Source organism: Haliotis asinina, chromosome 2, assembly GCF_037392515.1.
Source record: "Haliotis asinina isolate JCU_RB_2024 chromosome 2, JCU_Hal_asi_v2, whole genome shotgun sequence".
Lineage (NCBI taxonomy): Eukaryota > Metazoa > Mollusca > Gastropoda > Lepetellida > Haliotidae > Haliotis > Haliotis asinina.
In genome coordinates this window covers 73,278,740-73,290,881 of record NC_090281.1, presented here as the reverse complement: position 1 = coordinate 73,290,881, position 12,142 = coordinate 73,278,740, and positions in this window count along the sequence as shown.

Here is a 12,142-nt window from a genome sequence, read left to right as displayed (position 1 = left end):
AGCTGCTTTAAACTAAATACGTTATTGAAAAAACTCTTTGATAATCTGACATGAAATTTGTTCATTTATTATGATTGGTTATTAAAGGATAAAGGATATTGCAAAGATTATAATGTTTATCGAGTATTAAGATGCACTAATGTAACAAAAGAGGAATCCCTGGACATAACTGAGCCTCATTTACAGGTTTAGGCATATTTCTTTTGCTGATATTCAAAGCATTGAGATTATCTGCCATTAGAGTTAATGTACATTTGTCAATATTGATTGTCAATAAAAACAGTACTTTGTAGTGTTTGAACTTAGCTGAAATCAGCATAGTCTCAATGAGCCATATGATCAATTTTCTCCTTTATCCTGATCTGTTTTGAGTGCCTTCAAATGATTACAGTGTATTCATAGATCCTTTGCTAGTAACAGTAACCCGACATCCTGTCAATGTGAAAGCAGTTCACTCAAGGGTTTTGTGTTCTACCTTCTTCCACAGCCATCATTCTCCATCCAAATATTAGTTTTAAATAAGTATTCATGATGCTCAAGTTCCTCGTCCTCTGCCAAACAGGCTTGTTGAAATTACTTAAAAGGGTAAAGGGTACTTCTGTTCCAGAGAGTTTCACTTAATATTAACAAGACTGCGCCATTCATAGCCATGGTATTATGTAGTGGATATGTATGTCACTTTGAATCGGTTGACTTCAGTAGTGGTATCAACAGATGCCTTGGTGATTGTTGTCTACTTCAGGAATCAAGAGAACAGTAGATTTCTCTAACTTGAAGCATGGTATGTTTGCATATTGCTGTGTAGTTTTGTCAGTTTTTCAATTGCATGTTTAGAATGACCAGTGAATTACTGCATCAGAATCAGCTGCTAGAAAAATCATAATTTTAGTGTTTAGGAATTGATTCCTGAATTTGGTAGAATGGAGCCCCTTATCCTTCACTTGGAGTTTTCCCAACAAAACTGAGTGTCTGTTTAGCTGTTCTTTAGATAGTTCACGAGAAGAAATAGCTTGATATCAAGAACTTTTGTTAAGTGTTTCTGTGATATCTTTTCTTTGTCAATAAGTCAAAATGATGGTGAACACCAAGAAGGTTTTAAAACGTCAATGCTGAGAACCAGATTCATATGTTGTATCCAAGACAGAATTTTTTATGCTTATCAGTAAAAGTCAATAATTTCTTTCCTGATTCGTGTAATCCAGATGTTTACAAGAACATTTGTTGTGTATCAAAGGTACAAGGAATGTGTTTTTTGTGTGGCGATTTTGAAGGTTTTGTGTTGAGACATTCAAGTACAATACTGACGTGGTTATCAGCACGTCTAGCATCAGGAAAACACATGGCATACTGGCATCATTGCGTTCTTCATTGATATACACACATTAGACACCAAACAAATCAAATGGGTCACCTGGTCACATGAATGCTTTAAAAGCTGTAAGAATCAACATTTTTAGCTATATGTGCGTAGGTTTTATGGTATTACTTTTTATGTTCTTTGAGAATTTTTAAACATCCATATAAATATATATATATGTATTATATCTTATAGAATTCCATGATGTAACTTCATTCTAAATTTACTGTCATTGTCTTGAAGGGAAAATATAGTATTATATTCCAGGTAGGAGAAGTGTTGTAGAGTAATAATTACTTAACATCAGTGAGTGAGATTATGAGAGGACACAGTATAGTTTCACCAGACAGTTGCTTGATTAAGTGCACTTGCTACAGGTTTGACGTTTAGATTTTAAGGTTTTATGAATGGGATGAAGTGCCTCAGCATTAGCAAGTAGTGGTATGATAAAAGGCCCTGATAATTGAATGGAAAAACCAACTTGGAGGAATAACAAAACCTTGTACTGGAGTGGCAGTGTTACTGCTTGAGAATATGATGTACTCTGCAGTTTGTGTAGTGATTATGAAGGGAAAGAATTGTATGGATATCAACTTCTTTATTACAAGGAACATGTTTCGAAGTATATCATTGGAGGAGTAAGGATTTACTCCATAACTCCTTTCAAATACCTTTTTTTTATTAAAATACACAACACATGCACAAAAAAACCCCCACACACATGAAAAAAGAACACATGAATATATATACTGGATTGTGCTTCTATGGGCCAGTAACTGGTGTTGAAATCCATGAGTGTTTCCCATCAATGATGAGTGTGATATATATCTATATATATATGTATACATTAGTTAAGTTAATCATGAAATGTTCACTAGAGTGTTCATGTCTGTAAATACAGAATGTTTGTACAAAGTACATGTAACAGTATGACCAGATTGTAGCCTGCTGCAGGTCACAGTGTAATCTGGATGTCTCTTGCTGAGATCTCCATGCTTTACCTTCCTTCCCGAAGCTGCACTCTATATGTCTACTACATGGTGCTAAGTTGTTGAGATTGTCGTCCTCAGTATCAACAGCCATGTATGTTTCATATCATGATGAAGACAACACATACTGGACTAAACAAGTTAGGGATATTGGTATTTTGGGGATTAATATTTTATTAGTGTGTCAATGAACAAATAGATCATTATTCAGAATTTCAAAATTTACATATATCCCTAACTATTTTTGTCCAGTATATATAATGCCTCATCACATTAGACAGTTCCATGTTAAATAACGAGGCTTTATTGTGTTTTTGCTTTGGGGGGTTATTAAGTCTGCAGGTTGTTTCAGCTGTTACAGTTTAAGTCAACAGATAACAGCTCATATGATATATCATATACAACTAAGAGGTAAATGAGAAATCAGTGGGGTTGATTTGCTTTTTAAAGGAATTTCTATGATAGTCATGTTATGATTGCCTCTGTGTGTGTGTGTGTGCGTGTGCGTGTGCGTGTGCGTGTGCGTGTGCGTGTGCGTGTGCGTGTGCGTGTGCGTGTGCGTATGCCCCTCACATAATGCTTCTTCACAATATTACATGCATATATTACGACGAATCCAAGAAGCACTATGAAAGACTTTGCCGTAGGTTTGTAATCATCATCATAGCTACTATTCTCTGAGCAAGTCATCCCAGCATACTAATTGTGATTATGTATTAAGCCAGTATTGATGTCACCTTGCCAACCAGACTACTGTCTGTCTCCTGACACTGCTCTTTTGCAGTCTTATATGCACTGTATGGCTCATTGTGTAAACCTGCACACTTACATCATGCTGTGTCGATTACATTATAAGGTTTGTCTAAGCATTAACACCATTAACACTGGACTCATACCATATTGCAACTTGTAACATCTATATTACAGTGTAATGCAGGGTGTGATTTTTCTTTTTGTCTCCCTTGTCTTGTGCAGGCTCCATTTAACGTCTGATAAACTTTATGATCACAGACAGGTCTTTCATACAATTTAGCAGGACTCCAGATAATTTTTTGACAGTGGGAGTACATATCCTCATTTTTTCAATATGGGAGTTCTGGAAAAACTTTAGAGTACAATTAGAGTACTAAATGGAATTTATTATTATGGAGTATCAGTAATCTTTTGTTTCCTCTCATATATCCACCACAACATTGCTACTCTTGTGCAAACAAGTCAATAAATAGAACAGTACTTTTACAGGTAAAAACATTTGTTCTTGATTCTAAGAGCAAACACCATTGCTGTAGTGCATATCTGCTATGTCTTCTAAGTATTTCCTACTGTATGAAGCACGTTTATTGTCTGTACTTGGGCTCATGCCTCTTTTCAAAAGGATTGGGTTGTCAGGGACATGCGTAACTCAATGTTTATGATGTCAGTCAAGAATCATGACAAGTGTAATTATATGTTGGGAAATGCAAGTTTTGTGGATCACTTGGTTGATAACAATGTTATTACCTGCACCGAAACATCGCACTCATTGCAGTGAAGAAAGTTGACTGTCAATAGAACTTCATTTTCCTTCACCTTTACAACTTCAAAAATGAGTCTCAAAGGAATAACAGTTTAGTTTGTTTCTATGTAGTGTACTTGATATATTTGAAGAAAGTGATGTTTACTGAAACAATTGTTATTCAGACTGACTTCAACCTGCACCAGTGAAGTCTTGTCAATGAAAAGTCACACCCAGCAATGGCATCCTGTTACTTACGTTGCACTGTTGAAGCTTGTACATTGCATATATGAACATTACATAGTATTTGCACGTATATTGTACTGGACAGTGTATAAGTATGTATATCATTATGCCGAGTGTGAAAGTGTCCACGCTCAATATTTGAACTATATTCCTGTTGGTATAAGGCAGATGCACCATTACAGTGAAACAGTATGGTGTAAATTGGGTATGCACCGTTTACATTGTGTCTACGTAAACGCATATACTGTTGCATGGTCTTAGCATATGCAAAATGCGTATCCGATATGTAGATAAATGTACCTCATCTTGGTTGTTTATCTTACCTCACACTTAAATATCTGATTGGTTGAGCGCTCTTCTATTACTTTCAATGTACCCTGCTGCCAGTGGCAACTCATTCGATACTTTTTGGTAGAACTTCTTTTTATCTCAAATAATATTGAATCATGCATGATGCATAGACATTACTGATGTTTTGCGAATGCAAATTGATATAGGGGAAATAACACTAAATTTGTTTTTCTTGTGTTTTCTGCAAAATCTAGTAATGGCTACGAAAAGATTTGCCTTGCATTCCATTAAGTTTTGACAATACATTCAAATGTAGTTCCTGTGAATATTAAGAAGGGGAATCCCACCACGGCAATATTACTAAGACAATATCTGCAGGGAAAAACAGCAAGATGCAAGATTTGAATCATTTGATTCACACGGTTTGGCTGAAACATACAATCTGATGCCCATGCTTCAAACAGTTCAAAATTAACATTGAGTTGTTTGGTGAGATAAATACGTTGTTCACTGGTCCATTGGGCTAAGGGAACATAAATAAACGTTGAGGGCACATCAACCCATGCCCCCCTTGTGACCAGTGAACAACTTGTATTATAGCTTGGTTTGAGAATGAACACACTGCAATTCTACTTATGCATAAGAACTATTGCATAGTAACACTTTTACTATACATATCAAAGCTGACACCACAAGCTTGCATGATACTGACCAGTGTATTATTCCAGTATAGCAACCAGTATTAATGCCTATACGTCATGTATTATCACTGCACTCTAAGGACAGGACTAACATGAGGCCATTATTCTTTATATTTGTTGCATCAATTTTCCTACCAAAGTCAGATGTAGGTGTTGAAAATGTAAAGTAAAAGTGAAGTCCATGGCACAATCAAGGATATTGCACATTGATGTTCTGTAAGTGTACACATTCTTGGCTTTTCACGATTGTCGTTATTTATGGTATTCTCCGTGTTGAGGGAAGAAACTTAAGTTTTGTTTGCACCAAGAATTCCAGAACATTTGTGCATGTGCCAGAAGAAAATGCTTCTCCAGGATTATGATTCCCTGTTATGCTCGGATTTGGGCTGGTAGATCCTTGATTGAACTATTCAGTGAAATTTTGCCTGACTTGGAGATGAAAGTGCTGAATAGTTCTCATGTGCCGCATTCTTGTCTTAAAATAAGGCTGAAATTGACCATGCCATTGGCAGAACAATATGGAGAGAACAACACAGCTGACATGAGGTGACTATGGATTGTTGCTCACGCTATTAACCACTAGTTTGTCACTTCCAAGTTGGATGACTCTTTGTTTGCTCCTACATAAGCCTGGCTCACGTGAAATTTGAGATTCAATATTCTACTTAACAGTTTCTAAAGATCTTTTGCTGCATTTTTGGCTGTTGTCCTTTTTTTATACTTTTGTTTAACTTTTCATTGATGACAACAACATGTTGTCTGGTAGGTTCTGTTTTGTAAATATATAGTCTCCCTAATCTTAACACTTTATGGCAATGTTCCCATGTGTACAAGGGGCCATTGAAGTAGTGGTTAATGCTTTTGCTTAACATGCCAAAGATCCAGGTTTGAATCCTCTCTTGGGTACAATGTGTGAAGCCCATTTCTGGTGTCGTGATATTGCTGGAATATTCGTAAAAGCGGTGTAAAACCGTTCTCACTCACTCATTCACAATTCAAGGCAGCTTCAACAGACTTATAGTGTTTTGACAATGGAAAAGAAGTCATTGTAGCAATTTGTAAGGACTGAACCTATAAAATCCTGACAAAAGTTAGTACCAGGATGAGAAGTGGTGAGACACCTCCTCTAAGAATGTGTCGGCTGGGCTTTAGACAGCTTATTTGTGCAAAATCTTGGCATGAATCTTGAGACTAAGGCTGCATAAAACAAATTAAATGTTTCTCGCTCACATTTTATGCAAAAGTGACAAGATTGGTAGGACTTTACATTTTATTTTTATAGAAAAAAAGTGACGAGGGAGGAACACATTTTTTTTTTGTTTTTTGTTTTTTCTCTCAGACCTACAGATTGGGGAGTTTTGCACATGTTAATGAGGATTAGATTCAGTAAAACTTGTTCTTACAGACACTCATTCTTTTAGTGGACAAGTAGATGAATGGAACGCAGCTAAGTCAAATTTTTTTTTTTTTTCCAAATGGCAATTAAAATTTGTTACAAGCACAAACTGAAATGATACGCCGATGCTCGAGAAACATTTCACTTATTTTATTTATCCTAATGTATCATATGAGGGCCAGATGAATAACATGCAGCCATGCCTCTACACAATGGAATGAACATACACATAGATATTTAAACCTTCCGGGGCCCCTTTGCACATACTCTTATTTTTACATTAGGACAGGAGTGAATGGGAGCTTGTGTATCCATAGTGCTGATTCACTAAGGTGATCGTAAGCTGAGGTAACCTCCGTGCAATGTTAAAGAATGGGAGGTCAGGTTAACATTATTGCAGTGTTGTTATGGTGAACCATAGTAAAGTTGACTTTGTGAAAGGTGCCCCTATTCATAGCAAGTGTTGGAGGACTGAACTCTATATATTCTGGCAGTATTTTACTTTCTTTATTCCAAACTCAGGAGGGTGTGGATGAAAAGATATGATGCATTTGTTGCTGGTTGGCTATCATAAACTGGAATCATTTGTAACAATCCTTGAACAATTTGACCTGGACCTTGAAGACATAATTCAGGGTCATTTTTATTCTTGTGTCAGTGAGTTTGGTTGATCAGTTAATGAAAATTTCTAACCTTATTAATCTTCACTGCAGGACAAATGTCCTTTGGAGCTCAGTGTTGAAAGTTTGACATTTATTAAATTTTTATGCCAAGTTTGTCTTAGATTTCACAGCCTGAGTTGGTTTTGCTCAAGACATGAGGTTGTGTGGGGCTTACCTGAGTGAAACTCAAGCTGAATGTAAATACTGACATCTTGCAAACAGATATAGTGAAATTTTCAATACGATAAGCATATTTTGCTGTGATCTTTGTTTATAGAAAAAAATAAAATCTTTATTTCAGTGAATTGTCTTGTTATTTTTTTTGCAGTGAGTTAAGGACTTTAAGTGCTTTTTGTGCATGAGCATTAATGATGCACCCTAATTACAAACCACTACTTGTATATGCTTTGAAAACCAAATACCGCACTGTAAATACAGGAACAGTGACTATGCCACCAGTCTGATCACACACTTCTGAAATAATGATTGAAGATTTTGCAACAGTCCCCTTGTAATGGCAGTAAAGCATCATATTCTTAGTATAATGTTCTGCCAGTTTTGCTTGGAATGTGCAACTACATTTTTTTAACAGCAGGATCTCTGCCTAAAATTCAGCGGCAAGATAGTTCCATAGGGTTCATGTGGCATTACTTGCAGGTCAAGATGTTTCGATAGCGTTGTGCAACTGGTTAGTGACGGCTCAGACCAATGAAGGTTTCCAATGTAAAATGATCCACTGATCTTCATGTTTTGGTCAACGCCGTACCTGTACAGTTGTTTCTTCTTGAAAGCGCTTTTGCCCTAAAGTATTGTGACGTCAAAGCGCTCAGACGCAAATGTCCTTGTACTTCAGCTATAACAGTTCAGGGCAAAAGTATTCTTAACTGTACCTCATGTATCTAGTGTTCAATGAAAAATAAACATTGCCAGGAAGAAAGTTTTTAAAACTATGTACCACTAGGGTTAGTTGATCTTGCCGTCAACCTTGGATTTCATGGCAGGCTTTTAAGTTAATTGTTGCAGAATACTTCCAGAAAACATGGGTTTGGGCAAATGAACTATCACACTTACAATCGACAGTCTAGACAAACTATCACACACGAATGATGACAATCTTGCTGAAAGTCGTCTTCGTAAAAAATACATTATGGTCTGTTTGTTTTGGGAGAATATCTAAACCATTTTATTCCCAACAAATACTTTAAATCCATATTGTACAAAATCAAACTGGTAGGTGATTTGTTTGCATTGTCTTTAACATGTTCGACCACATGTTCTGTCATGATTGTTTTGCATGTCTTCATATTGGGATAACCCATCCACCATTTCCATTCCTCACATGAAATCATAGGCTCCCATGATTTAGTAGTAGAGTGCTGATTTGTGCATTAACCATCTGCTATATGGTTTGTAAATAATCAAGGCTGGATCAGACGATCCAGTGATCAACAGCATAGCAATGATCTTCAAAATTGTGATACAGTGACAACTAATGTGTCAACCAAGTCAGCGAAATTGACCACCTGATCCCGTCACCTCTTCCAACAAGCATGGGTTGATGAAAACCCAATTGTAACCCGGATCGTCAGGAACTCCGCATTAATCAAGGAAGACAAGAGAGCAAAGAAAGATGGAGTTTACTATGTACATAGTTTACACACAGTAGGCAGGAGGCACCAGTCTAACTAATGTTCCCTCCTGGTTCTCTAATGGCTCTGTACAATTCAAGTCATATCTTTCACAACTAACATTATAGAAGCAGCATGTTAGTTATAGACAATACAATGACTGTTTGGGGACAAATATATAAGATCATATATGGCATCGAACCTTGCCCTATCAATCTCAGCTAACAGTCAGTAGCAAGTGGGTACTTTTGTTTTATCAAGTTAAAGTGGGCGTGATACGTATGCAAAACTAGTATCATTTGCCTAAAAAACATATGAAACATACTCCAACAGTTTTTCATTTTTCTTGTGCTGCTGGTACATTTTAATAACAATATCTACATTATACTATTGCGTAATTGTTACCACAATCTTTAACAACCGTACTGTCTAAACATGGTTTTTGCATGTACTGTTGTTTCCACTTTTTGAATTGCGATGGTTTGACATACAACCACTGCCACAGGCTAATTTGCATATCATGAACCTGTAGTGAGCAAAATCAAAGCATGGTATGGAAGCCTTTCAGTGAACTGTATTTGATGTTTGATTCGATGATACAGATATCTCACTACAAAAGTGTGAATTAAATTTTATGCTGCTTTCAACAATGTCCCAGCAATATCACAGTGGAGGACACCTCTTTCAGCAATATTCCAGTAATATCAGAGAAGGACACCAGAAATGGGCTTTATGCATTGTACTTACGAAAGTAATTGAACCTGGTCTAACCAACCTTGGCCTCTTCTTCCCAACCTGGCTATTCTGTCTGTCAAAAGGGTCAGATTCTGTTTGAGCTTGGCCACTTCTTCCCAACCTGGCTATTCTGTCTGTCAAAAGGGTCAGATTCTGTCTGAGCTTGGCCTCTTCTTCCCCAACCTGGCTATTCTGTCTGTCAAAAGGGTCAGATTCTGTCTGAGCTTGGCCACTTCTTCCCAACCTGGCTATTCTGTCTGTCAAAAGGGTCAGATTCTGTCTGAGCTTGGCCACTTCTTCCCAACCTGGCTATTCTGTCTGTCAAAAGGGTCAGATTCTGTCTGAGCTTGGCCACTTCTTCCCAACCTGGCTATTCTGTCTGTCAAAAGGGTCAGATTCTGTCTGAGCTTGGCCACTTCTTCCCAACCTGGCTATTCTGTCTGTCAAAAGGGTCAGATTCTGTCTGAGCTTGGCCTCTTCTTCCCCAACCTGGCTATTCTGTCTGTCAAAAGGGTCAGATTCTGTCTGAGCTTGGCCACTTCTTCCCAACCTGGCTATTCTGTCTGTCAAAAGGGTCAGATTCTGTCTGAGCTTGGCCACTTCTTCCCAACCTGGCTATTCTGTCTGTCAAAAGGGTCAGATTCTGTCTGAGCTTGGCCTCTTCTTCCCCAACCTGGCTATTCTGTCTGTCAAAAGGGTCAGATTCTGTCTGAGCTTGGCCACTTCTTCCCAACCTGGCTATTCTGTCTGTCAAAAGGGTCAGATTCTGTCTGAGCTTGGCCACTTCTTCCCAACCCTTGTTCTTACATTAAAAAGCGGAGATTCTGGCCTAACCAGGCTACTTCTTCCCTACTCTTGTTTTACATCAAAATGGGGGAGATTCTAACTTAGCTAGGCTGCTTTTTCCCCATCCTTGTTCTTGTTCACCATTTGATATAGATACTGTGCCGTCTGTCCATATCAAATCACCAAAAGCAGTGTATGAAATTGCGTCTGTCTGGTGTCCCCACTGCTTGCTAGTTATATGGTGGGCTTACAACTTTATTTTATAGTCGGGCCTATGCGCCAATACATTTTCCAAGTGTATATATTTGACCATGTCATTGACTGTGGGAATATTTCGAAAATTATTTACATCTATGGTAACTAGATGTCTTATAGTTCATGATCAATCAAACTAACTTCCACAGATCAGCCTACCCATTTATCTAATACTAAATGTGACTGGTCTAGAGAATGTTTTCAGTCAATGAATAATGTCGTTCTTTTCTGATGGCAGTGACACTACATGAATTAACAGTAAATTTGCTTTTGCACATGTTGAAGTTTACATCACTTCAAGTAATTCATTAATTACTTTCTTTTAACACCATATCTTAATTTCCTATATTTAATACAGGGCAGGTTACATGGTAACAGGGCTGGCAACATATTTTAGTTAGTAATTCATTAATTACTTTCTTTTAACATCATATCTCAGTTTCCTATATTTAATACAGGGCAGGTTACACGTTAACAGGGTCGGCAACACGTTTTAGTTAGTAATTCATTGACTACTTTCTTTTAACACCATATCTCAATTTCCTATATTTAATACAGGGCAGGTTACACATTAACAGGGACCACAACACGTTTTAGTTATCAGCCCTGTGGGCTTCCTGTCCTTTTGGAGGAGTTTCATACACTGCCAGATGTAAACATTCACTTGCACATGTTATGGGTACTGACATCCAGGTGCAAACTGTGTATTACAACAGTTTGAGTTTCTACTGCAGTAATGATTTTGAGATAAGTGGGGATAGCTAAATTACTGAAATGTGAAAATAAGTAAATGATAATATAAAACAATAGTAATGATACAATATATAATATAGTAAAGATAAACTGTGAAATATTAAATCAGTTTTAAATATTTGGAATTAGGGCATGGCATTGTTTCAAACATAATGAATACACAACTATTTTCTTTGATTTCATGTTAGGCTAAAGGGTCTACTGCAAACAACAAACAAATTGAAGTTTCAACTTTGATTGTTTGGTATTGAATTGAAATAAATCAGCCATTTTTCTCACTCCAAATATATTTCCAGATTTAGTTTCCTTTTGATATAAGAACAAATTTTGGAAAAAAGTAGCCTTTAAAGTAGATTCAAGGGTGCGGAAAGCTTGGCCCAGGACGGACTTTCTTCAGGGAAGATTAAGCCTAAGGGGGATAAAGCTTGGCCAAGGCTAGAGTTTCCCCAGGGAAAGTGTGTCTTCTACAAAAGTAACAGTGAGCAGCAGGGCACGACATCACTGTACATCAAATGACTAACATTTTGGTAGCCTGTGGCAGAGGTACAATGCTGGCTATCAGAAACTTAAAGTAATAGTGTTTCAAACAGCTAAAATGTCCATTTCATACATTCAAATAATTAGATAACATTAAGAATTGTATCCATACATGGTTACATATGTTTTGTAATAACCTTTATCTCAGACTCTGCCATGAGTCCCGACACATGCTGGGACATAACCTGCCCTATTTGTAAACATGCATTCTAAACAAAATGCCTACACAAATCTTCTAAGAAGATACCTGGTAATGATTGATTTAACTGGCAGTGAGAAGTGCTGATGTAATATACATACCACACATGTTC